Consider the following 26,538-nt stretch of genomic DNA (forward strand, 5'->3'; position numbering starts at 1 on the left):
CTAGAACAATGACAAACGTGCACTCAAAAACTGAAAAACTCCTGGCGTGTATCAATCTATATTCATATTTCTCATTCAATCCATAAATAAATCTTCATTACCTTAAATAACTTAATTACTACCAACTACAACTTATTAAAAACCACTTCTCTAAACAATATTATCATATCAGGTGTAGGTGTCTTTTGTAAGTTCAAAGTAGATTTTTCTACCACAAGATTCATTAGACCAATTATTATCATAATCTAACACGTTGATAAGATGATAAAGACAACCCACATCACCACTACAAAAGAATTACGTAAATGCTCTCTTTAACACTACCAAAAAACTGGCTATTTACCGACAACGTTTTTTTTAGAAAATTTTTGTCGGAAACAGCCTATAGCCACAAATTTCAGACAAAAAGGTGTTGTTTAAAAAACACCCGTAGGAAAAACCTATCCATACAACTTTCCCACAAAACTTCCAACAAATTAGCCACAAAAATAAATTGTCGCTACCTTTCGAAAAATTCCCACAAAAATTATTTTTTTGTTTTTCTATGCGTTATCTACAATTTTCTCACAAAATTGCTTTCAGTATTATTTAATAGCATTGTTAATTCTTTCGGTAATCAAAATACAACTAATTAAATTTTTTCCGACAACTTTCCTACAACAAAATTTCCTTTTGACTGACAAATTTTTTTTTTATTTTTTTTTTTTAGCCTTTACATACGATATTCCGACGTACACTAAAATAAAATTGATAGTATTTCTTTGTAAGTACAAAAATACAGAATTTGAAAATCCCATTTTGTCTGCCAAAAAAATACATACAAACCCATTAAACCTTTTGATTACAAACACGTGTTCGGTTACAAAATGACCACAATAGTTAACGCATGCCTTTCACAAAAAAGACATAGAACATGCGATGCGGGTCAAAAATAATTCTAGACTAAACATGTTCTAGATAATACATGTTTTAATAGATAGCATACTAAGATTACTTATCCGCCAACTTTTTCATGATTTCTTCAATTTGTTTTTGTAATTGTTGCTCCCTTTCCTCTCGTTCAACCCGCTCTCTTTCACGATCTCGTTCCATTTGTTCCAAACGGTTTTCCAAATCTTGTCGTGCGTCACGTTCTTTTTCTAGTTCGGCTCGAACTTCTTGAACCTATAAAATTGTTGAAGCATATATAATCAAGAGTTGAGTGTCATTTTAATACATGTGGATTGATTAACTACGCAACTTTAGTACATATTCTTTATTTTATGTAAATAACTACCTCAGTTTCAAAAAACTTGCATTTTTTGTACTTTTTTCTAACCCCGTCTATTTTTTCCGTTAAGTCAGGGATAATTTGGTAGCTTCGTTATTTTCTTTTCTTTTAAACATTTATCTTGTAAACCTTAAATCCACAAATCATAACATCAAAATCTAAATCCTAAATCTCCAAACCCTTTCTCCATATCATCATAGGGTTTGAATTTTTACGATATTTGGGGATTTAGGATTTGGATTTTGATGTTATGGTTTGGGGATTTAGGGTTTACAAGATATAAGCGCTTAAAAGAAAAGAAAAAACAAAGGAAATAACAAAGCTACCAAATTATCCCTGACTTAACGGAAAAAATAGATGGGGTTAGAAAAAAAGTACTAAAAATGCAAGTTTTTTGAAACTGAGGTAATCATTTGCACAAAATAAAGAATAGGTACTAAAGTTGCGTAGTTAACCATACCACAAGTACTAAAATAGCACTTAACTCTATAATCAATAACATAATACATACAAACAAACAAACAAGTGTGCATATGCTCAAAAAAGGTTCATTCAAGATGATATTGCTTAAATTAGGTACATGTCAACACGAGTTATGATCAAAACGAGTTCATCTAAAATATAACAAATAAGCAAATATATGAAGTTAAGCAGATGGGCATTTTCAATTTTGACGTGTTTCTAGGGAAGCAGCCGGTCTAACTAAAAGGAGTACGCCCATTAATTACGTCGCATCCATCTACTTTAACAAGTCTACTTTACCACTCACCAACTTTAAGCTCCATACTTGTTGGCGATATAAACATATATGTAGTATAACTATAAATAAATGCAATATAAACATGTAATTCACAACTGCAAACAGATAAAAAGGTCAATCTTAAGAAGAAATGCTAGTGTCTAAAAAACCTATTAAATCAACTAACAACCTAATATAATAACACAATAATTTACCGGGCCAACCCGATGTCACCCATATCCAAAACATAAAATAGTTTGAAACCTACTTAACATACCCGATCAACACTCCAAGTAACACATTTATATACACATGTGCATACAAACATGTTAACATGATTTCCAAAATCAGTCCTAACTCAACAATAATACCTAAACAAACCATGCAATGCAACATGAAAACCATGATATTCAAAACCGGTCCTCCAAACCTGGTAACTAAGCCTAAAAATATGATCAAAATAGTATACTATGATTCCTAAACAATAATAAAAATAATAATCACAATAATAACAATACCTCCTGTGACTTTTACCCACCATGCCGTAAGCTGCGGAAGATGGTGTCCCGGTAACCACGAAATGTGGATTAGAAGATCCTATTCCGAACATCCGGCGACCACTACGGTTGGGATGCACACTCTCCCACACAGCAAGATCATCACGATCTTTCAGATTCTGATTGCGGTCCATCCCATACAACCTGAAGAAACACTAAGTGACCCCGGGCAGATTATAGGTAATCTGGGGGCTAAGTAATGTTTCCCACGAAGGTTAGGCCCAGCAGAGTAAGTTGTACTTCAGGGAACCTGCAAAACAGACACCGTAAGCTCGTCACTGAGAAGGGGGGGGGGGGTTCCTCCTTGTGACCACCCTCCGGCGTGAGAATCAGTCTATATTGCTCTTTGAATATAAAAGTATATGAATACTACTAGAGCAGTTATCAAGTAAGTTATACGAGATCGTAGATGATGAAATGATAATACCATTTGCTGTCTTTTATAGCCGAAGGTGGGTTTCCAAGGGGTTTAGCCGGCCCAACACGCTACCAACTGTAACCTATGCACGTGCCCTACCTGTGAGTGGTGGATAGGTAGCGGCTGACACAGAGCAGGCGTACCGTGCACTCTTCGTCTTCTACCAACTGCAGGCTAGGCACGTGGTCTGGCAGGAGTTGGTGGGCAGGCGGCGGCTATTGGTCACAGTGCTGTGGCGTGCTGTCTGCCACGCTGCTGTCAGTGAGCTGTCGCATTCTTGGTCAGATCTTTTGTCTTTACCTCGTCAGGTATCACGCAAAAGATCCTCCATCATACGGACTGGCCCATTTTGGCGGGAGTTTTCCCCCTCCCGCCTTTGCTCATCCTTTCAGGTGACACTGAATTTGTAAGTGTTAAGCCTTATGCGTGTAGCTATGCTGTGCGGGTAGCCTTCCCTGATGGCTTGTATCCGCAACTGCGGGAACAGGCGGGTTACTTTACCATTGGGAGGCTTTTCCCTGCGTATGCAGCTTGCATACTGCGCGTAGGCTTCTCTGAGCATGGTGGGTCCTGCGGGAGTAGATGGTCTTTGCGCAGACATCCCTGTTCAAGGTGAGTCATGCGGGACCAACTGAGCCCTGCTGGGACCTACCTCTTCAAGTCCCCCCAGTCCAATGTTCTTCTCACGAATGTCTAATAAAGTGAGGTGAATTTTTGGACTTAAGCAAAGGGTTTTGAAAAGGGGTTTTTGTAAGGTTTTCCATGGGGGTTCTTCCCGCGGAAGTCCTTGTCACTTGCAGAAATTCCCGAGTTTCCTGCTTGGTCTTTGGGTATGATGCGGGTAGGTCTGTAACCTCCTCGCAAGTCAGGAGCATTGAGTCTTAGTTGTGCGGATTCTCCCTGTGGTTCTGGTAGTTTTTGAACATAGTGATCAATTATGTTTAAACCACCAATTCCATCTTGGAGCCTCAAACAACGTAGTACTCGATGTTCCCGCAATGCGGGGATATTACTTCCGTTTTCACAAGCATTGCCCAGAAGATCCTTCCTGGTTTCAATTCTCAGCGGGTGCTAGGTATGTGAAGGGTTTTGCCTTTACACTGTACCTGCGTCCGTCTTACGGTTACTTTACTTCCAAGGTATTCCTGGCGTCCATTCCCTGCGGGTGCTAGGTATGTGAAGGGTTTTGCCTTTACACTGTACCCGCACCCGTCTTATGGTTACTTGGTTGCCAAATATTTTGGCTTCAATTCCCTGCGGGTGTTAGGTATGTGAAGGGTTTTGCCTTTACACTGTACCCACACCCGGCTTATGGTTACTTGTTTGCCAAGGTAAGGGGTATTTTCCCGCTTACTTTTTTGAACCTTAGTCTTCAAATTTTTAAATTTTGAAATTTGAAGAGTTGGATGGATCAATACCTCAAACGTCGTGCGACGGTTTCTTCTGACTGTATCAGGACGTGCCAGAAGTTATGGCGACATGACATTATGTGGTCATTCCAGTTGCTTTTTCAGGCGCGTGGGCACGGGATTTCGGGCGCGTGGGCACGGGATTTCGGGCGCGTAGCCGCGAAATCTCTGGCACACGTCCTTTTTGACAGCTGTTGCCAGTTTGCTTTTGCCACGCGTCATAGTTTCATTGCACCTTTGATTTCTCTCTCTTCCATATTAAATTCATCGCATTAATTGCGATTGCTATATAAAGGGGGAGAAGGTTATTTGTAATTCACACTTTCCACTTTCATCTCTTCTTCTCCAGTAATTTCCGGCGAATTTCTCTTTTTCAGTAAAGCATTGCTCTGAAATCTCTTCTTTCTTCCACCATGTCTTCTCACGATGCTGATGATCAGAAGACTGCTGGCGAATGCCAGTGTTATCTTCCTGTCGAGCTGTACCAGTATATCGTCAGGAAGTTCATGCTCGAGTCTCTCGAGCCTGAGTTTCCTGAGCCCCACCATACTGTGTACGATGCCCCTAGTGGCAAGATCGGGGTTTATGCTGCATTCTTTGTCTACGGGAACCTTAGGTTTCCGTTGACAAAGTTTGTGTACCGTGTCCTAGAGAGGCACGGTGTGCACCTGACAGAGGTGCACCCCATGGCCATTGCCAAGGTCCGGCACTTTGAGTGGGTGTGCCGGATACTGGGCCTTGAGCCCCTTGTTGACCGCCTGATGACCTTCTATACTTGGAGGTGCATCCAAGGGTGGTACACTCTTACAACCCGTATCAAGGGTTTAAAGATTTGTACCACCGAGCGGAGTCTTCGCTCATGGAGAAGAGAGTTCTTCTTTATATCCGCTCGAGCCATCCCCATTGCCATGAAGTTCAAGAATGGCCAGCCGCTTCCGAACCTTCCCGCCATCAACTACGAGGAGGCGGAATGGTTCGCGAAGATATCCCGGGTCCAGTCCCCGGTTTTCCGTTTTCCGGAGTCGGCGATGGTGATGCTGGGGATGAGCCGGGTGTGGAAGGCGGCGAATGCGGATAAGGTTCCGATCGTCCTTGAATATGGTTCGAACTCTACCCCTTATGGTATGTCTTGTTTCTTTTTTGCTGACTACGATTTTTTCTAACTCTTGTTGATTTCAGAGGGTAACGATCTTCAGTCGCTCCTGAATCCGCGGGAGGAAGATGGTCCTGCGCGGATGGGTACTCGTGCTCTGGACGAGAACGAGTTGCCCATCTTAGAGCAGACTGCGGGTCGGTTCGTGGAGGTTTACCCGCCAGGCCAAGAGATCCTGAGCCACCGACGGCCAGGTAAGCCTATCTTCTACCCTGAACCTCTCAATGCTGTGCCTGCTGCTGGAGTTCATGACATTTCTTCTTCTGAGGAATCCGCAGAAGGTCCTCCACTGGTGCGGAAGAAAAAGGCTGCCGTCGGGAAAGGCAAGGAGAAGGTGGCCTCTACGGCCGACCCGGTAGTCCTATCTGACTCGGAGTCAGATAATGCAGAGGTGGCGGGGAAGCCCGGTGGTGAGGAGACCACCGCTCCGGAGGCTGCAGGTGTTACCTCCGGGGAGGCAGCGACGACGACGGTTACCGGTGTCAAGAGGCCGGCTCCATCGGGTTCGCCCCCGCTCGTCCGTGCGTTCAAGCTCAAGAAACCCCGTAAGTACCCCCATAATTCTTGTCTAGATTTGTTGTTTCAAATAAATTTCTAACACTTTTGCTTGTGCAGGTGTGGATGTTGACGCATTCCAGGGTGGAGTTGGAGTAAGTATTCCCCCGCCAATGACGGTAGGCTCGGTCAGCCTTCCCGAGGCGTCGACCCAGGCGTCTACGCTTGCTTCCGCTGGTTCCAGCCTTCCTGAGGCTGTTCCAGCTGAGAAGGTGTCTCCGCCGGCCGTGAGTGCAATTTTTACAGCATCTTTCACGGAGCCGGCGGTTACTGTTGCTGAGGAGACGGCGCCAACAATGGCTACCACGGCGGCTGCCACTATACCTGCGCCACCGGCACCGACGGCCGGACCATCAGGTACGCGCCGGGCTTCCCGCCGATCTACGCCACCTTCCCGTCTGCCTGACCTGTTGGATGGATTTCCTTTAGCTTCAGGTGATGGGTTTGGCGGCTATCGGCCTGTTATTGACCCTACAGGTACGTAGGGTTCTTTTTTCTTTGTATATTTTTGTCATTTTTTCCTAACTGCCTTTGTTTCTTTTGCAGTGTCGGATTCCAATGAAGTGTATGTTCCAAGATGGAACATACGCCGAGGAACAACCCTTCGCACCCCTGTGGAGTGCGTGGACTGGGCTCGCCACGCTGCTCCTCATGGTGCGTTGGGGGAAGCCATGGCTAGCTACCAAGAGGGTAGGCTAACCAATGAGCTTCGGGTTCTCCAGGCCCGAACGCAGCCCCGCGTCGAGCTGCTTTGTCGTGAAAACGACAAGTTAAAAGCGGCTCGCGCCAAAGATGTATCTGAAGCGCGGGCTCTTCGGGAGGAGAACCGGCAGTTGGCCGCTGCCGCAGCCGAGAAGGAGAAGGCATTCAAGGCCCTCGAGGTTGAAGTCCAGGCGCGACTCGAGGCCCGCTCCAAGGCTGCCCAAGCTGTGAATGAACAGCTTCGGCTGGCCAAGGAGACTGCGCGAAACTCAACTGAGAGGGCTGCCAAGGCTGAAGCTGTTGCTGAGCCACTTCGCGAAGAGAATGAGCAGCTTAAATGCAAATTAAAGGCTCTTCAGCATGCTCATGACGCCTTGGCAATGGAAGATGCCAAGAAGCTGCAGGAGATCCTTGACCAGAGGGGGATGCTTGACCGTACTGAGAGGAAACTCAAAAGCGTCGAAGAAGCTGCCGCCAAGGAAGTTCAACTTGCCAACCTTGATAAAAGCGGAGCTGAACGTGCTTACAAAGAAAGTCAAGCTACCCTCCAATGGCTGCTTCGAGAAGCGTTGCCTGAGGTATCTTTATCTTTTTCTTTACGCTTTCCGCTCGTAATTAGAAAATGTTAACTTGTAATTTTCTTTTGTAGGTTGTGCGTCGGGTCCTTTCAGAGACCTCTTACGACGATGCAATGAGCGCAGCCCTCAACGCTTCTCATGAGGATGGGCAGAAGACTGGCTTCCTGCTTGGTCTAGGGTTTGCTGAGAGAGGCTTTCCGCCCTCCAACTTCCCTTTATTCAATGTTAATACTGAAGCTGCTTGGTGAGTGGCGTCCAACGGTTTTTCCGGTTCGAAGGGTGCGTGTTGTCCCTTCCGCCAACCAGAGGGCGAGAGCTTGAGGGGGTGTCAAAGTTTATCCTTGACTGCCAAATACCTTGCCGCCTCTTTTTGTTTAGCCGGGCGGTTCTCACATTGTTCTCCCTTGTCCTCTGCGTGTAGAGGTTTGTATTCTGGGGGAGATCTCTTCCCAGCTGTTTCTCCGTTTCGGCAAAGCGTTTGGCTGCCGTCATTATGGCATCCCACGTGGATGGCATGCCATCTTTACCCGTCAGAGTGCGGATGAGTTCTGGGTATTCAGCGCCCTGAATGAAAGCGGCGCGAACGAGGTCTTCACTGATGTTGCCCAGACTCAGCTTCTTGGAGTTGAAGCGGGTGATGAAGTCCAGTAAGGATTCATCCTCTTCTCTCACACAGTTGAGGATCGTCCACTGCTCCTCAGTGTGCTTCCTCTGTTGACTAAACTGTTGACTGAACTTGTTCTGGAAGTCTGCCCAGTCATAAATGTGGTGGACCGGTAAACGGTCGAACCATGCTCTGGCTGCTCCTACCAGAGTCATCTGGAACATGTAGCACCACGTGGGTTCCGTCCAGTTACTGACGGTTGCCCCCGCAATGAACCTGTTCAGATGGTCATCTGGGTCGGATATACCATCGTATGTGCCAATATTGGACATTTGTTTGGCACTCCTCGGGGCGATTGCTTCTGCAATGTCCCTTGCAAATTTTGACCTTCCTGCGTTTGTGGCAGTAGGTCTAAAGGCCTTGGAGAAGTCACGCGAGCTTTTTTCCGTGACTGGTTGGAATGCTTCCCCAAAATTCCTTTTTGGCTGGGGATCCGTTTCCTTACGCTTCCCTTTCGCCCTATGGCGAGGGTTTGCGTCGGTGTCGGAATCTTCCCTCTCGGCGTCTGAGTACTCGTACTCACTACTCATGTTGAGGTGCTGGCGAGTACTACCGAATTCCTCAGCTTGTTGGACTGAACGCAAGCGTTCGTCCAATTCAGCCTGAAATTCTCTTTGACGTGCCTCGGCCCATGCCTTCACTTGATCAAGTGTTTGGCGAGGGGCTCGAGTTCGTTTTTCCAGCTGGGCATCAGTGAATCCCAGTGGAATATTTACTCCACTTGCCCCTACATGAGTGACTGGGGTAGTGTTCGTAAAATGTACTTCACTTGCCCCAGCTTGGGTGGCTGGGGTAGTGTTTGTAAACATTGTGTTGCCGGTGTTTACCCCAGTGGCTGGGGTTGTGGTTACCGGAATTTCTCTAGTCATCTTGGAAGTTTTGAAAAACTGGAGAAAGATGTAGTTCTAGCTTTATGCACGGATGGCGCCAATGAAGAAACACTAAGTGACCCCGGGCAGATTATAGGTAATCTGGGGGCTAAGTAATGTTTCCCACGAAGGTTAGGCCCAGCAGAGTAAGTTGTACTTCAGGGAACCTGCAAAACAGACACCGTAAGCTCGTCACTGAGAAGGGGGGGGGTTCCTCCTTGTGACCACCCTCCGGCGTGAGAATCAGTCTATATTGCTCTTTGAATATAAAAGTATATGAATACTACTAGAGCAGTTATCAAGTAAGTTATACGAGATCGTAGATGATGAAATGATAATACCATTTGCTGTCTTTTATAGCCGAAGGTGGGTTTCCAAGGGGTTTAGCCGGCCCAACACGCTACCAACTGTAACCTATGCACGTGCCCTACCTGTGAGTGGTGGATAGGTAGCGGCTGACACAGAGCAGGCGTGCCGTGCACTCTTCGTCTTCTACCAACTGCAGGCTAGGCACGTGGTCTGGCAGGAGTTGGTGGGCAGGCGGCGGCTATTGGTCACAGTGCTGTGGCGTGCTGTCTGCCACGCTGCTGTCAGTGAGCTGTCGCATTCTTGGTCAGATCTTTTGTCTTTACCTAGTCAGGTATCACGCAAAAGATCCTCCATCATACGGACTGGCCCATTTTGGCGGGAGTTTTCCCCCTCCCGCCTTTGCTCATCCTTTCAGGTGACACTGAATTTGTAAGTGTTAAGCCTTATGCGTGTAGCTATGCTGTGCGGGTAGCCTTCCCTGATGGCTTGTATCCGCAACTGCGGGAACAGGCGGGTTACTTTACCATTGGGAGGCTTTTCCCTGCGTATGCAGCTTGCATACTGCGCGTAGGCTTCTCTGAGCATGGTGGGTCCTGCGGGAGTAGATGGTCTTTGCGCAGACATCCCTGTTCAAGGTGAGTCATGCGGGACCAACTGAGCCCTGCTGGGACCTACCTCTTCACAACCTCTCAAATTCCTTAGTGAATAATGCCTACATTTATCAAAACAAAGTGATTGTTACTATACTAAAAGTTGATGCATTATATATAAATGATAAAGATAACTTACAAACGTTTGTTTTGATCGATCTGTAACAAACTCCAACTTTTCCATGTCATTGGCATTAACTTCCCCACCTCGTAATCTTTTTTTCTTTCCTTGGTGGCGTGAGTATCAATGAAGACTATGTCAAAGCCAACTGGTTCACCATTTCGTTTATCCTACATAGAAAAGATGTAATGTGAATATGTGATTGATAAGTATTTTAGATATACAAACAGTTATAAACTTCATTATCCAGCTTACCAAATGGATAAGTTGTTCATCAAAACCCATAGACTCGCCTCTATGACGGGATAAATCATTGGAGCGATTGCCTCTCCCTGCTGCGGACCTTTTTAACCATTGCGAGGTATTCCAGTACTATATTTGGTAAAAAAATGTAAGGTCCAGTTCAATTCCGATTCATTTTTAGCGGGTAAGAACCATTATACCCCCTAAGTAAAGAGAAATCAAATTTAAGAAAAGAACAATAATGTGCTTTTTTCCTAACCTTGCATAAAGTTTTCCATCGTTCAGGAGGCACTGCATCGGGCGGAAATTTGCGTGTTATCTCAAAATTCTCTTCATCATCTGCAATATAGTGTCCTGCCTCCATGGCTTTCCTTTTCGATTATACTCTAAAGCCCTTCATAATATCCCTAAGACGATCTTTTAGGAAGTTAATAAATCCTTCATAAATATCTTGGTCATCTTGTGGATCCCATTTCCACTTAGTCTGTAAAAATAAAGATAAACACACAAATTAGAACAAATAGGGGTATGAAAAAAATGTTAACGCATTTGTTTATTGAGCTATTTAAAAAGCGCGCGTGCGCGCGCGCACACACACACATATATATAGGGGTGAAATCTAGAGAGAACTCCTCTTAAATAGAGAATTAGAGAACTAATAAAAAATTATTTTTAACTATTTTAAAAAAACTTATTTTGTGATTTTTTTTCTTTCCTCATTCTAATAAGATGATATTGATACTAAAAAAAACAAAAAAAACAAACTTGTCGGTGTAGTACTGTAGTGCATATGTGCACTAATGCCTATTGCATATATACAATAGTGTTTTATTGCATATAGTACAACACAATTGCATTATCCAATACACACTATTGAATATATGCAAAATGACACTAATAATTGTATGCAAAACACATTATCGCATATATGTAATACAACACTAATGCACATATGCACTATATCGATTTTTTTTAATTTTTGTATATAATATAACACTATTACAAATAAACAATACAAACAACTATATATATGCTATTCAACACTATTTCAAATATCAAAATGCACACTATTGCACATATGCATTATAAAAAAATCGGTGTATTGCATATATGCATTACTCATTAATTTTTTTAATTTTTTTTTTCATTTTTATTTTTTTTGGTGAAGAATAACAACATATAAGAAGGATGAAAGAAAAAAATTTTAAAAATATTTTTTTAATTAAATTAAAAATACTTCATTATTAGTTCTCCATAAAATGGAGTTCTCTCATGATCCTCTCCATATATATATATATATACATATATATATATATATAAAGAGAGAGAGAGAGAGAGAGACATGGACACGCACACATATTGAAGTAATATGAAGCAAAAGTAGCTTCATGTGTTTCAAATTAATACATCAGTAAAGGGTTTTTTTATGAAAATATGCAGCTATCTAGAACAGACAGGTACTAATAAAAAATAACAACATAATCAAATTCGGTTAAACAAATTCAAATGAAATCCAAACGAACCCGTCCAAATTGATTTAAATCCTTAAATATAAATAATTATAACATGTACAAATATATTGACTGATATATTACCCGAAATGTATTAAACATTTTCTTCTTTTTATTAACCGACTTGTCTAAACGTAGCCCAAGCTCCATCGAAATGTTGTTCTAATAATATCGAAATGGCAATCCTATGTAATCTTTTAGTTTTTATTACTCTTCTATACGAAAATGAAACATTTCATTTTCATATAAAAGAGTAACAAAAACTAAAAGATTATTTCTTTTTCGTATAGAAGAGTAACAAAAACTAAAAGATTACACAGGAAATGATCAACAGTTAGGTGATAATATTCTAAAGATGTTTATAATATAGGGAAAAGATCCAATACAATAATACCTTAATGTACAATATGTACGTGAATCCATTTTTTCACAAAATCGATCCATGAGATCACATCCCAACATCTCTGAATCGTCAATACATATCCAATTAATCATTGGTTCACCGAAAAGAACAGTTTTGGATGGTTAATCGATCAATTTTTCACTTTTTTCACGAAAACCGTTTTTGAGCGTTTTAAGTTTTCGGCTGAGCGTTTTTTAGCGTTTTAGTACTTTTGTCTTTGTTTTTTTGCCTTTGAGCGTCCCGCGTACCCCATCATCTATATATTATAGTATAGATATATAGATATATAGATATATATATACCAATAAAAACAAGAGGATGCCGTGAAATATGATCAGGTTTTATATATGTTTATCTATTGATTTTTTCGTCAAATGGTGCTTTAAACGGTTACTATTAATTGAAAATTTGAATAAACGAATTGAAGTGCCATTTTGTCGTTTGAAGCTCAATTTCGAGGTAAGTTTTACGTCAATCGACATATATTATACTTCCGATTAAAAGCTTTGAAACATCAATTTGAATTTCGAAAAAAATCTTAACGTTTAACGAAGGTCCAAGGAGAAAAAATAAGGTAAAAAGTGAGACTAATAGCAAGAATTTTTTGAGCATGGATTATTGCCGGCTAATTACAAAGAGGTAGGGTTAGTAAATTCTAATTACCTTTTTTTATTATATTTTAAATATAATGTCTTTTTATTCTTTATTTTTTTAAATATTTGTTAATTTAACTAATCTACTTTTTGAGGTTTAGTTCCAACATCTACTTTTTGAGGTTTAATTCCGGCATTGTTATGAAACTAGCCGATACTAACTGAATTCGTTTCGTCGTCACCGCAACGCCCAGGTTTTACCACGCCCGGTTGTACCGACCGAATAAATGTCATTTTTAAATAAGTTAATTTTGTTTTTTGGGTTTAATTTAGTATCGTAACGAATCAAACCAATACCGACCGAATTATTGTCACTTTTATCATGAGCTATAAGATTGCCGATAATGTTTTACACATTTTTACATATATTAATTTTTGAATTTAGTATCAAAATTGTAACGAACTCAATCGACCCCAACTGAATTCGTAATAACCCATTTTATAATATAATATTATAATTTTAAAAAATATATATTTTAATTGAACTTATTTCGGTTGTGATGTGACAACGGTTTAATATGTAACCAACCCGAATCCACAAAGTGTCTGTTGATTGATGGATTGATTATTTCTTTCTGGAACATCCATCCATTCCATTCCATTAAGAGCCGTGATGATCGGGGACTACTGCGTATAATATATAAATAATTGATCCACAAAACAAGCATCAAAAAAATAAATATATTCATTTTCATTTTCATTTCTTTCTCAAAAACCTCCGTTACAAATTCTCTTTCAGGTGATTACTCTGTTTTTTTTATTATTATTTTACGTTCATCATTTGTTCTTTTCGATCCTATGCAATTTGTATATATCATATGTTCTATGTGGGTTTCGTTTAATTTTGATAATTTGATGTACCGATTCATAATTATGAAGATATTTAGATGATCGCGTATGGTTACGTTTTCGTTATTTGCTTTTAATAAATAAACAGATTCTTCACCAAATCTGATTATTTTTTATCTTCAAATATCAAACTCTGTTTACAGAATATGAGAAATCTGGTTTTTGTGAATTCAGTTACAGAAATTTTTGTATCACAAATCAATTTATCGATGATTTGTAATGAGGGTTTTCCGTTTTTTGATATTTTTTAGAGTAAATTACTCTTTTTCATCTTTGTGATTTGACCATTTTAACCGGTTCAGCGGAAAAATAGAAATTTTTAACCTTTTGCGTCATTGTGGTTATATTCAAACGCCACCCCGATGGTGGGTTAACAAGTGTATACGGCTCTAGAGTAAATTACTTGCCAAACGTACTTTATGACAGCTTTTCAGTCTATATGAGCCGTATAGCCCCTATACAATACGACCCTATACGACCAGTATAGAGGCACCGGTGTTTTAAATAACTAATGTGGTGTGGAAATAACCTATGCTTAATTTTTTAACCATTATCATGCATGTAGCTTGCGTTTATTGCAATTCCAGTCCAAATGACTAACATCATTAAAATATTTTTGTTAATTTGTTGTGAATTGACCAAAATACCCATATTTGAATTAGAATAAGAAAACTCACCATTACAAAAATGATTTGATATCACATCTGTCAAAGAAAACTTATACATAAACTTTTGCTTTAATGTTTGAAGCTTAATTCAATTTCCATTAAAGCTTCAGTTTTTCATGATTATGTTTCAATCAATGCTCCCATTTTGATGTACAGGTTTCATATTCATGAATCTTATTAGCATGTTTTTTTTCACCATGTTTTACCATCTTAACTATAATGTTATTGAAAGTGAAACTCTAATGATTTCAGGTAGCTTTGTTACTCGTTGCAATGGCGGACGCTCACAATACCGACAAGAACATCGAAATATGGAAAATCAAGAAACTCATTAAGGCACTAGAAGCTGCACGTGGTAACGGTACCAGCATGATTTCTCTTATTATGCCACCACGCGATCAAATATCCAGGGTTACAAAAATGCTTGGAGACGAGTTTGGGACCGCTTCAAACATCAAAAGCAGAGTGAACCGTCAATCCGTGTTGGGTGCAATCACATCGGCCCAACAAAGACTCAAGCTTTACAACAAGGTTCCACCAAACGGGCTCGTTCTTTACACTGGAACCATTGTAACCGACGAAGGAAAAGAAAAAAAGGTCACCATTGACTTTGAGCCTTTTCGGCCCATTAACGCATCGTTATATCTTTGTGATAACAAGTTCCACACAGAAGCTTTGAATGAGTTATTAGAGTCTGATGACAAGTTCGGTTTTATTATTATGGATGGTAACGGGACTCTGTTTGGAACGTTAAGCGGGAACACTCGAGAAGTGCTTCACAAATTCAGTGTTGACCTTCCAAAGAAACACGGAAGAGGTGGTCAGTCCGCGTTAAGGTTCGCTCGGTTACGTATGGAGAAAAGACACAACTATGTTAGGAAGACTGCCGAGTTGGCAGCACAATTCTACATCAATCCATCAACTAGTCAACCTAATGTTTCAGGACTCATACTTGCAGGGTCTGCTGACTTCAAAACCGAGCTTAGTCAATCTGACATGTTTGACCCGCGCCTGCAAGCGAAAATATTGAATGTGGTGGATGTTTCTTATGGTCGAGAAAACGGGTTTAATCAAGCGATCGAGTTATCAGCTGAAATTCTTGCAAATGTTAAGTTTATACAAGAAAAGCGCTTGATCGGTAAGTATTTTGAGGAAATCAGTCAAGATACCGGGAAATACGTGTTTGGTGTCGATGACACGTTAAAGGGTCTTGAAATGGGCGCGGTTGATATACTTATAGTTTGGGAGAATCTTGATATCAATAGGTATACTTTAAAGAATGTGACAACGGGTGAAGTGATTATTAAACATTTGAACAAGGAACAAGACAGTGATCAGAAAAACTTTAGGGATTCAAGTACAAATGCTGAGCTGGAAGTTCAGGAAAAAATGTCATTGCTTGAATGGTTTGCTAATGAATATCGAAAGTTCGGTTGCACGCTTGAGTTTGTTACTAATAAGTCACAAGAGGGGTCTCAGTTTTGCAGAGGGTTTGGTGGAATTGGTGGAATCCTTCGTTACCAGCTAGATATCAGGTCTTTTGATGATCTGTCTGATGAAGATCTGTATGGTGATTCTGAATAGCAATCAATCATCCTCCATATGCTGGTGCAAGGAAGATTCCTGCACCAGGCCCGAGCTCTCGAAGGTGCTGCTGGTGGTCTTGCATTATTCTCACTTTGTGGACTTCGTGTTGAGGTGCGTATTTGAACATCCTTTCATGTAGGTGTAAACGAGCCGAGACAGTTCGTTTTACGAGAGCTTGATATTGGCTTGTTAGTGGTTCTCAAGCTCGAGCTCGGCTCGCTTATTATTTATTAATTATTTTTTATACATTTGAAAAAAAAAATTATATATAACATAATACGTATTATTTAGTTGATTTTATCATAATATTTTGCATAATTATACTCATTATATAATGTATATATTTAATATATTGAACAAAATTTGCATAAATATTAGGCTTGTTTATTAAACAAGCTTATCTTTAGGTTCGAGCTCGTTTAAGCTCGACTCGAATCAAGATTTTAGCAAGCCGTTCTCGACTAGCTCACGAGTGGCCTGGCTTGTTTACACCTAGGTTTGTAAACAAACCGAACGAACGCGAATAGAGCATATTCACGTTCATTTGTTGAACTTTAACTATACGATGATCGGACACAAATAATTAAACGAACAGGGTGTTATTGTTCGTGTTCGTTTGTTAAGAAAATGAACGTGTTTGTGTTCTTTATGTACATCCATTAATAGTATAAACGAACGGTTCACGAACATAAACGAACGAACTCAACTGAGCGTAGAACGAACGAACATAACTGAACGTAGATGAACAAACACAAATGAGCTAAAATCAACTAAAACTAAATGTGAACAACAGTGTGTTGAGCCTAAAAAGATAATAAAACTAGACTGAATTATAACGAGCCTAAAAATTTAAAATGAATTAGTAACAAACTATACATAAACCGATAAAGACCGAACTTCAACAGAAGCAAACTAACAAATATAAATGAACACTAACAAACAAACATAAAAGAATTTAAATGAACGAACATAAGCGAACTTTCATGAACATAAATTACCGAGTGAGACACGTGCTAATGTTCGTTCGTTTAACTATATGAACAAAAAAATTATCATGATCGTTTGTTTATTTATATAAACGAAAACATCCAGTCCATTTACAGGCCTATATACACCCCTCTTTTCATCTTTGTGTTGCACCATTTTGAAATATATTTTGGTTTCATGTTATCAGTTTATCCTATGTTAAGTTTTCTGTAAAATAGATAAAACACAAATTTAACCATAACGTAGATCACTCTGTTCAAATTTATAACAAATTAACATAATGATTTGTGTGACAGCTTATGGGGAAAAGTTATCTAAACCGAAGAGGTGTCGGTCCTGTTTGTCTGTGGAACTGCAAAGCCATGCTGGACTCGTTTTAGCTCCATTTCAAACGGTTATCATAAATAAAGCCCAAGGATGCATCTTCACCACCTTTTCATGACTGTCTGCAAGACTTCTTGATGTGGTCATGAAGAAGGTTTGACTTATGCCTTTGGCTAATAATAATGTTATACAGACATGAGACATATGATATTAAGTTTATTATGTTTTGTTGATATTAAATTTGCTACACGATCATATCGTGTAGAGAACCTAAACATGAATCGACTTATGCACTTTCTAAGTACTTGGATTTTAATGCTATATTTTGTTACTTGTTATGAAGTGTTGTGGTCATGTTAGCTAGCATCTTTTTGGTTGATGGTGATTTTGTACTTGTTTTTTTGACTTGGTTTAAAAAAGCGCGTACGAGGTGCAAGACGATCAAGCTCTTGGATAAATCACTTCACCATATTCTCATGTGTTCATAGTTTAGAGTAAATTTATGAAATACCAAAGTGAAAGAAAGAAAAGGTTTGTGTTGGAGTCGGATAAGGAGACTAAGGGTCAACCTCGTGTTGTGTTAGTGTCAAACACAACTCATATATTTATTTGTGTCAAAGACATCAACTGGCACTTAAAATCGTGATGTGTTTGTGTTTCAGGTCAACCTATTTAAGGTTTATTTGCTATAATATGAGTGATTGCTAGTGACCGCAATTTAAATAATTAGTTACTTTTAAGTTAAATGAACCATTTTTTTTTGTAATTGGTATCTCTTTAATTTTTATCTTTATTAGAGAAACCAGTTGGAAATGATTAGGGAATGAAAAATGGGAGGGAGTAATGAATAAAAGCTTGATGGAAATGAAATGAACTTTTAAAATAACACCTTCTATATATTAATATGAACTAAAAAGAAATACACTTAACCGGGCTATCGGGTTAACCAGTTTATTAAAGACATGGTGCTCGGTTAAGTTCTTTGTTAAATATGTCGTGTTCGTGTTAACCCATTTTACATACGGGTTATATTAAGCAACTTACTACCTGTTTAAACATGAATTTCATGATAGTAAGCAGAATTTGACAACTTTGACGATAAAAGATATCAATTGATTACTGTATATTGAAAAGAAGTTTTAGTACTTCTTGTATAGTTCTGGACTTTTAATGAATTTAACAAAGCCTTAAGCATAGATTTATTTTTAATGTAATATATAATAGTAATGTTTTTTAGAACTTTTTAGAAAAATTTTACAAATATAGAGTTGTTACAAATTTCATTCTCAAAACACTTGTTCACTTAGTTATATTTTTCTTCGAAAATCACAAAAACAAACATTTGACCCGTCAACTTTACAAAATAAACATTGACTTTTAAATTTCTTACAAAATTTGTACTCTTTAGGTGTAAAAGCTTGCCACCTGGACAAAATAGTGTGTATTTCACATGCCACGTATAGAATTAAACAACTCAAGAACGCAACACTAGGATTCGTTAGGCGAAGAAGCCAGTGAACCTAATTCTTCCAGAAATTCCCCGACCAATGTGTCCGCAAACTTATCGTTGACTGTAAAGTTGTATCGGCGATACGTCAGAGTATAAATGCTAGTTTTATTAATTTAAAAATTCAACAAAATGTTAAAATTTACTTTGTTTTTTTATAAAGCAACAATCACCAAACCAACAGGGACATCTAGCGACATAAAACATATTGTGTATAAACATATCCTAGTATCCTTGCTATATAGCGTGTTGTACCCTGTTGCTTTTACAGTTGTACAACAAATAACATACGGAAAGCAGCCTTTATTTAAACAAAGTTTGGCATGCAAATGTTGCTTTCAAAAGCACAGTCCCGACCTGTGGCTTAATTTTTTCTTTTATATATGTTTTCTTCTAATTATTGTGTCTTAGTACAATATTCGGTGACACTATACAAATAGACTATTGTTTGAACATGTAACAGAAAAAACATTAGTTGATTATGAAGTGTGAAGTCCGGTGAAATCGAAGAAGACATCTTCTGTTCTGCTTCTACATCCTAGACTGAAGTCGATTTGTTCGAGACTCTTGTTTATCGAAAACATGATCTGCGAAAGTATGTTCGAAACCTATATAGTGTATGCTAGCGTGTGTTTTTACTGTTTAGTTTTTATTCCAAGATATTTGTGTGGAAACTTATTCTAATGATTTTTTGATTATACAATTTGGGCATTAAAAATAAAATTGATCAAATGATGTATATTAATTATTACATGACTCTTTTAACATCTTTTTTTTCTATTTTATTTATTACTCAGGTGTGTCAACAGAGGTTGTGCCAACAGAGGATACTGTTGAGGCACTAATGGAATATTTGGTTGGCCCATTGCTACCTTTGAAGCATTCTGAAGTTTCAAGTGAATCACCATCTGAAGCTCAACAAGAATCTGTTGCTCAACAAGTATCATCTTCCTCATTTTGGAAATCATACATTTAAAATTTAAGTTTGATATATTATGTGTGTTCTATGTACTTATTTGTGTGTCTATTAATGAATCGATGACTGTTTTATGAAGTCTGTTTGTATCTTAAACAGTTCAACTTGGGTTGTATTGTATATTAAATCTAACAAATTAATTAATCAAATATATTAGCTAAAGAAACGGGTTAAATGGGTTGATCAGGTCGAAAGTCGCTCAAAGTGTATTTATTATACTTTAGAGTTGATTACACGTTTGATGTTTTGTCCTTTAGGTGTAAACTCACTTGCAGGTTGTGTCCTTAAACTAATGTCGTTACAAAACACATCCTTCATTTGAAAAGTCATAACAGATTACATCCTTTTCACCAACACTCGTTAGCTTTCTTTGTTTAAATCGTATGCAATGCACATGGTATTTTGATATTTTTCTCCATTTGTTTATAAAATCACATCTTATTAAAGAGGGATGTTTACTTTTTTAATATGTAGTTTCCTTTTTAATGTTTTTTAAAAAACCTTATTTAGAAGGGAAAAATGACCAAAATACCCTCATGTAGTCATGTGCATTGCGCATGACTGGATTTAACATAGAAAGTTAACGTCCGTTAATTAAAAGGACGTACGTGCTACAACTTTTCAAACAAAGGATTTGATTTGTAATGGTCTTAGTTTAAGAACACAACAAGCAAGTGGCTAGATGCCTAAACGATTAAACGTGTAATTTACTCAAATACTTATAACATCCTACATCATCATCATCATCATCATCATCATCATCGTACTCAGTATATCCCACCAATAGCAATGCTATGGTAGGGTCTGAGGAGGGTAAGATGTAGACAGCCTTACCTCTATCCCATAGGGATAGAGAGGCTGCTTCCGGTGAGACCCCCGGCTCGATAGTAGTTTTGAATCAAGCCTTGGACATAAGACAAATAACACTCAATCATCGGGACACCGGCTGATTGGTGCATGTGCCCTTGTCTTTCGGCTATCAACGCCACCACATGATGCCTGATTAACCTTCCGCCACTTTTAACGTTATTTTCACGTGATTAGTAAAATAACGTCAAAATTAGTGCAATTTTACTTTTGCCCACCCAAGGGTTCACACATATATACATTATATGTGCGCACCGCAAACAGGGCGTATTATAACATCCTACATCACTGTGATAATAATCTAAACAGTTAATGAAGTGCTGTTTAGATTATTATCACAGTAATGTATCATATTTAAGGTTGTAGTTATTTAAAATAAAATGATTGGATTTCAGGTTCATGCTGCTGCAGTACTTTACAACTATTTTCACCTAAATCACAACAGAAAAAGTCAATTCTTAAAGTTTGACCACTTTTGTAACCTGGCTATAATGTTCAAACCTAGTATATTACATTATATGAAATACATGCGTCAGTCGGATCGACCCGTTTTAGATGACCCGGAAAATCAGCTTTCAATAACAGAAAGAGCAATTATGGATGCATGCAACATGTCCGAGACTCTGCTAAATGCTTCGGGTGATATCTCAAATATTATAAAAGAATGGCCAATAACCAAAGTGGCATTTTTGTTAATAGACTCAAAGAAAGAAAAATGTTTCCTAAAGTTTAATAATTGAGTAAGGTCAAAAGGATATTTATACTGAAAGTGAAAATCATAAGAGACTGATAATAAATCATGATGAAGAAGGGCTTCGGAAGCTTGCGTTTTCGGCTGTAAGAGAAACAACAGGTACAACTATTCTAGTATTTTTTGGTATGGGTCAAAATGGGCTGACTAGAAATAATTGGCCTGAATTCACACATATGGTGTGGATCTATGACATGACACGAACTTAACATGAAATTCGTGGGTTTGGGTTTGGGTTGAGTTTAAATGGATTTGGGTGAGTTTTGGGTCAAACATGCGAACACGTTTAGTTAGACGGATCGTGTTTGTGGGTACACTCGTTTAACTTATCACCAGTTTATTTATTTATTTAGTCATTTAAATTGTGTTTTAGATAATAACTTAAATTATTAGAGGTTTTTTGTATGCTAAATTTTAAAATGCAGAAAATAGCATGCCATAGTTTAAACAAAATTGCTTCAAAATAAATAAAAGTCGTATGCAATTTTGGAATTTTAGACTATTGATATGAAAAATACACTGATAATATACATATTTTCAAGTCAAACGGGTTGTGTTCACGTCAACCTGCGTACACATGTGCTGTGTTTGGGTCTGACAAGCCAACCCGTTTAATACACACATATATCTAAAGTTAGTGAACATGATATGATTAGTAAGACAAGTTATAATTTTTTAATAATAATACAATCTCTTTAAGGAAATAGTGGATGATGTTTTATGCACTAATACTCATACCGGGCAAATGAACGGGTTTTAGATAAAAGCATAACTTGAATCGTTATAGATAAAAGCATAACCTGAATCGACCCATTCACAAATGAACATGTCTAGATTGCCACCTCTAGATTGGCAACTTTAGGTTCCATTCTAATTTTAATTATTCGAATTTAAATATTCTTACTAAACCACTATACTTCTCAAAAATGATTAATTTTTTATACATTCCACCAATAAAGCCGGTAACAAGCTGACGAATCAGACTATATTACTATAAATTTATGTTCTTTTTGACAATTGAACTTATTTTTATTGATAACCGAATGTATTTTTACACTGAAACATGAAATGCAAATTATGAGCTTAAGGTTTTGGAAAGCCATATAGTTTATTCTTTGAGTCAAACCAATACTGCTACTCTCTTTTACATAGTGCAAAGCGCCCAATCAATCGGTCAAGATCATTTTGTTCCTATTCAAGATGCTTTTTGCAGGTAACATGCATATTATTTGGTTAAATAATCTCTGTAGATATATGCATCTTGTAACATAATATTACTGTGTTTTTATTGTTGATTCTGTAGCTTACAGGGGCCTGTGGTAAAAAAGAGTTTAGTCAGTTGGGTAGTTACTTCTGTTGTTGAATATTATTACCTGCTTCCATATGCTGAGATTATATCAAAGTTTTTCTCAAGGTAATGATTTCAAAACTTGATCAGATACATATGAATTCTATTTCCTTACCAACTGAACAATAATCCTTAATAGCATGGAATATAACAATGATTAGCAAATGTTGAAAAACAAAAGGTCAACTAAATGAAAGTAATAGTAAAAGAAATTAAAAGGTCTACATATTAACATGAACATAAGGCGATCTTGTGTAGAGAAATTAATCATTGGAAACAAATAAAAGTTGCTCTTTAATTCCTAAACTATCATAACAAGTGTTTATCGCAAAGATGCAAACTAAATCATTAAATACTATTAATAGTTAGAGTAACTTACAGTTTCGGTTCCCATGGTTGGCCAAATTCTCGGTTTCAATTCTTTTTTTTTTCATTGACACATAGACCATTATTAGACTAAAATACCCTTCCACTTTACAGAAGAAACAAACTGTGTTAGTCACATAGACTGAAATGGCCGGGACTGAACTCATGAAAACGAAGATTTTGGATTGAAACCGAGATTTTGACCAACCACATGGATGAAAATTGTAATTTACTCTAATAATTGTGTAGAAAACAAGATTATGATAAAAATTTAATGTTGAAAACCAACTCCATCAGCTGCTTGTATATCAACACTTTTATGCATCTTTTGATTTATGGGAATATGAATGCTTGCAGAGTATCAAATAGCTTACCAGATGTGGCTAATATCTTTCAAGGCTCACAGAAATCATGTGAGAAAGCAAGTAGTGAAAATAAGAAAGTATCTGTTAACTTGAAAATTAAGTCAGAGTTGGACTCCGAAAGTGTACACGTCAGTAATTCAAGTAAAGAACAACCTACCAAATCCAAGTTTACCAGAAACACATTTGAATCCAACAGTTCATCCAATGATTTCATCTCGTCTCGGCTGATCGGAAGCCCCCTTGACCAAAAAGTCAAAGAAACCAAAAAATCTACAGACAACAATATTATGGACGCTTCTTGTGATAGTACAAAGGGGGATATAAACAGATCTCACAATGTCGATTCAAGCAACCCATCAAGTGGACTGAATAATAAGAGCATTGATACTCCACTCAATGAAAAAAAGTCAACCACAACTTATTCTTTTAGCAACAAGGTGGCTTGACTTGATTATGTTTTTGATTTGACTTTTTGATATCGCTTGAAGTCGTTAACAGTTAACTAGTAGCAGTTTTATAATATTTACTTATGTAACACAAAGATTTTGGCTACGGGCAGGAAAAAATGACGGATGTGAAGAAAAAGTCAGCTGTTAGTCAAAATATGGTGCCACCTAATGAGGATAGAACACAAACTGTGAATCATGCTCTTGAAGACTTCTGTTCCACTGCGGACTCAAAGATATCTGAATTATCAGAGGCCGCCCTTCGTGCTCTTATAAATAAAAAACAGAAACTGGTATGCTTTTATACTAAAAAGTTAGCTTCTTTGATATTATTGGGTACAACCACAATGTGCATTGCACATAAATAGATTTATTATAATAAAAGTTAACGTTCGTTAGTCAAAAAGACGAAAAGGGTGGCAACATATGAACTTCAGGGAAGTTTTTTGTACTTACTGAAGTTAAAGGACATGATATGCAGGTTACTTGCCATACATAAAGGATGAAAACAGTAATTTACTTTTATAAATACTTGAAATATATATATAAAATAATTTAGGAGGTATGTTACTGAAATTAAATTTATAGAATCCTGAAGATAAGTCAGTTGAAAGTTTACTTGGTTTTACTTATATAATAAGAGGGAAATTCAATACTAATTAACATTATTTCTTGAGTTAGTATTTGCCTTGTTATAGCCTTTTTGCCTGCTCAGATATTGATGCATTTTGTATCTTTGCAGTATATTCAACAAAAAAATATAGAAGGCGAGTTGAATTTATGTGACAAAAAGATTCAGACAATCAAGCATGGTGGTATGTATGCCTTTTTGTTGGTGCTTTTGATATGTTCTTTTGTTAAGTTATAGAAGGCGAGTTAGACTTGCTGTGACTTTTTTTTTAAATATATGTTTGTAAAAGGTATTGGAGATTGTTTGGGCCTAATGCTAGAAGCGGTTATTGATTGTTGCAATGAGATTTGTAAACAAGATGACACGCAACTTCAAGAACGTACAAACCCGCATGTTTTATTGTCTGGAAAGAGCATTTCTAAGGCCCAACTCACTTTGAGACAAGCATGTAAGGCAAGTGTTTCACATGTATATTCTTTCATGAGTCTCTTAAATTGTTTAGTCTTCTAAATGGGCGGGTTGGGTTATGTGTAACTTTTGGGACGGGTTGAAGCACGATTGAATGGGCCGGGTCGGCCTAGAACAATTTTATTTCATAATTATTAATATTTTCTGAAAAATTAGTGGGGAATATGTCTTAAAAACTAACTTTCGTTGAATTAGAAAGTACGCCATGGACTTTACTTATGCATGGTTTAGGGAATCATTTATACGTCTTAAAAACTTTCTTAATTAGTAACTAACTTTCACTAATTTTTTCATTTATATAAATTATTTTGGAGATTTTATGCATTATAAATAAACTATGGGAACCTTTAGATCAATTTGACTTGATTCTTTTTAAGCTATTTTTATTTTTTTTAATTTTACCTGATTTACCCATAAACATAGTCAAAATCGACCCATTTACAATAAATTAGTTAAAACTGCCATGTCCACTTCTAATTAAAGACAATACTAAGTGACTTGCATTTATTTTACATGTGAACAATTTGTCATTAAGCTGTTATGTTATCACTATTTTATGTTCCATTGAGTACCATAACAAAGTCTTCTCTGTCCAGGAGTTGGATGATATTTGCCTATCAAACAATTGGATGTTACCAACATATCACGTTTCACTTTCAGACGGTAAGATATCGTATAAGAGATCTTTCCCTTGCACTATGCTATTCCAAAAAGCTTTTTTATTCTTAGGTTCAGATGTATACTGTTTTTGAGATCGTATGATTAACTCTGGTACTTCTGTTTAGTTGTAATTCTTTTAGCTTTATTGTAGTGTGGTTTTGTAAATATATTATGTCAACTGTTATGTACATACACATTCTAAGCTCAGAACTTCCTGTGTGTAGGTGGGGTTGTGGCTGATGTAACCGTGAAAGGAACTAATTTCGAATGCTCAGGTTTGAGTGACATTCAACCAAGTATTCTTGAAGCAAGAAATTCGGCTGCAACACACGCAATCACGAGATTACAGCAATTGGCCGGTGAGATGAGTACCACTTTACTTTAGTTTAAAACTATTAACTATGTGAATGGAGAGCGCGTATAATTTGTTCAAGTGTGCTAGACTGCTAGTTTTGGATTTGAGTTGCTGATCTTTCAAAAGTTGTTATTGTATTACATTTAACTCATCATTTATCTTTTGCATATCTTACTCAAATTGTGATACAATAGTTTAAACATTTGGAAACTAAAAAACTTATCTTTTTTACATTATTTATGCATTTTACCTATAAATAAAGACTAAAAACCCCAAACGTACCGCTTCTTCGATGACAAACTGGCAATGGTGGCCTATTGGGTTGTGAACTTATCATAGGGTCCGGACGCTTATGCACAATTCGGGTTTTGGTCTCAATTGGGTTTGGTTGCACTTGGTTAGGATATAAGATCGAGACCAATTTTGAAGCACCACCCTCAACAATATCATTTTTCTAGACAAATAATTTAAGTTGATTTGATTTTTTAACTTGCCATGGTGTTTTGGACATATACATATTAACATGTCTTTTCAATGTCACTGTTCCGTCTTTCGTCAGATCTAAGGCCGAAGCTCTTG

The 26,538-nt window shown here is 37.8% G+C and overlaps 1 pseudogene across 2 annotated transcripts; it reads left to right on the forward strand.

Annotated features, from left to right (window-relative positions):
• The first annotated feature begins 13,372 nt into the window (after positions 1-13,372).
• LOC143614610 (eukaryotic peptide chain release factor subunit 1-3 pseudogene) lies at positions 13,373-17,374 on the forward strand (annotated as a pseudogene). Of its 2 annotated transcripts, XR_013150314.1 has the most exons (3): positions 13,373-13,543; positions 14,574-16,019; positions 17,192-17,374. The product of XR_013150314.1 is annotated as a eukaryotic peptide chain release factor subunit 1-3 pseudogene, transcript variant X1 (transcript). The 2 variants fall into 2 exon arrangements; XR_013150315.1 differs by lacking the exon at positions 17,192-17,374 and having other exon boundaries at positions 14,574-16,901.
• The last annotated feature ends 9,164 nt before the right edge of the window (positions 17,375-26,538 follow it).

This window comes from Bidens hawaiensis, unplaced genomic scaffold (assembly GCF_021521415.1).
Source record: "Bidens hawaiensis isolate Kalapana, Puna unplaced genomic scaffold, B.hawaiensis_p1.1 tig00002273_1, whole genome shotgun sequence".
In the NCBI taxonomy this organism is placed as follows: domain Eukaryota; kingdom Viridiplantae; phylum Streptophyta; class Magnoliopsida; order Asterales; family Asteraceae; genus Bidens; species Bidens hawaiensis.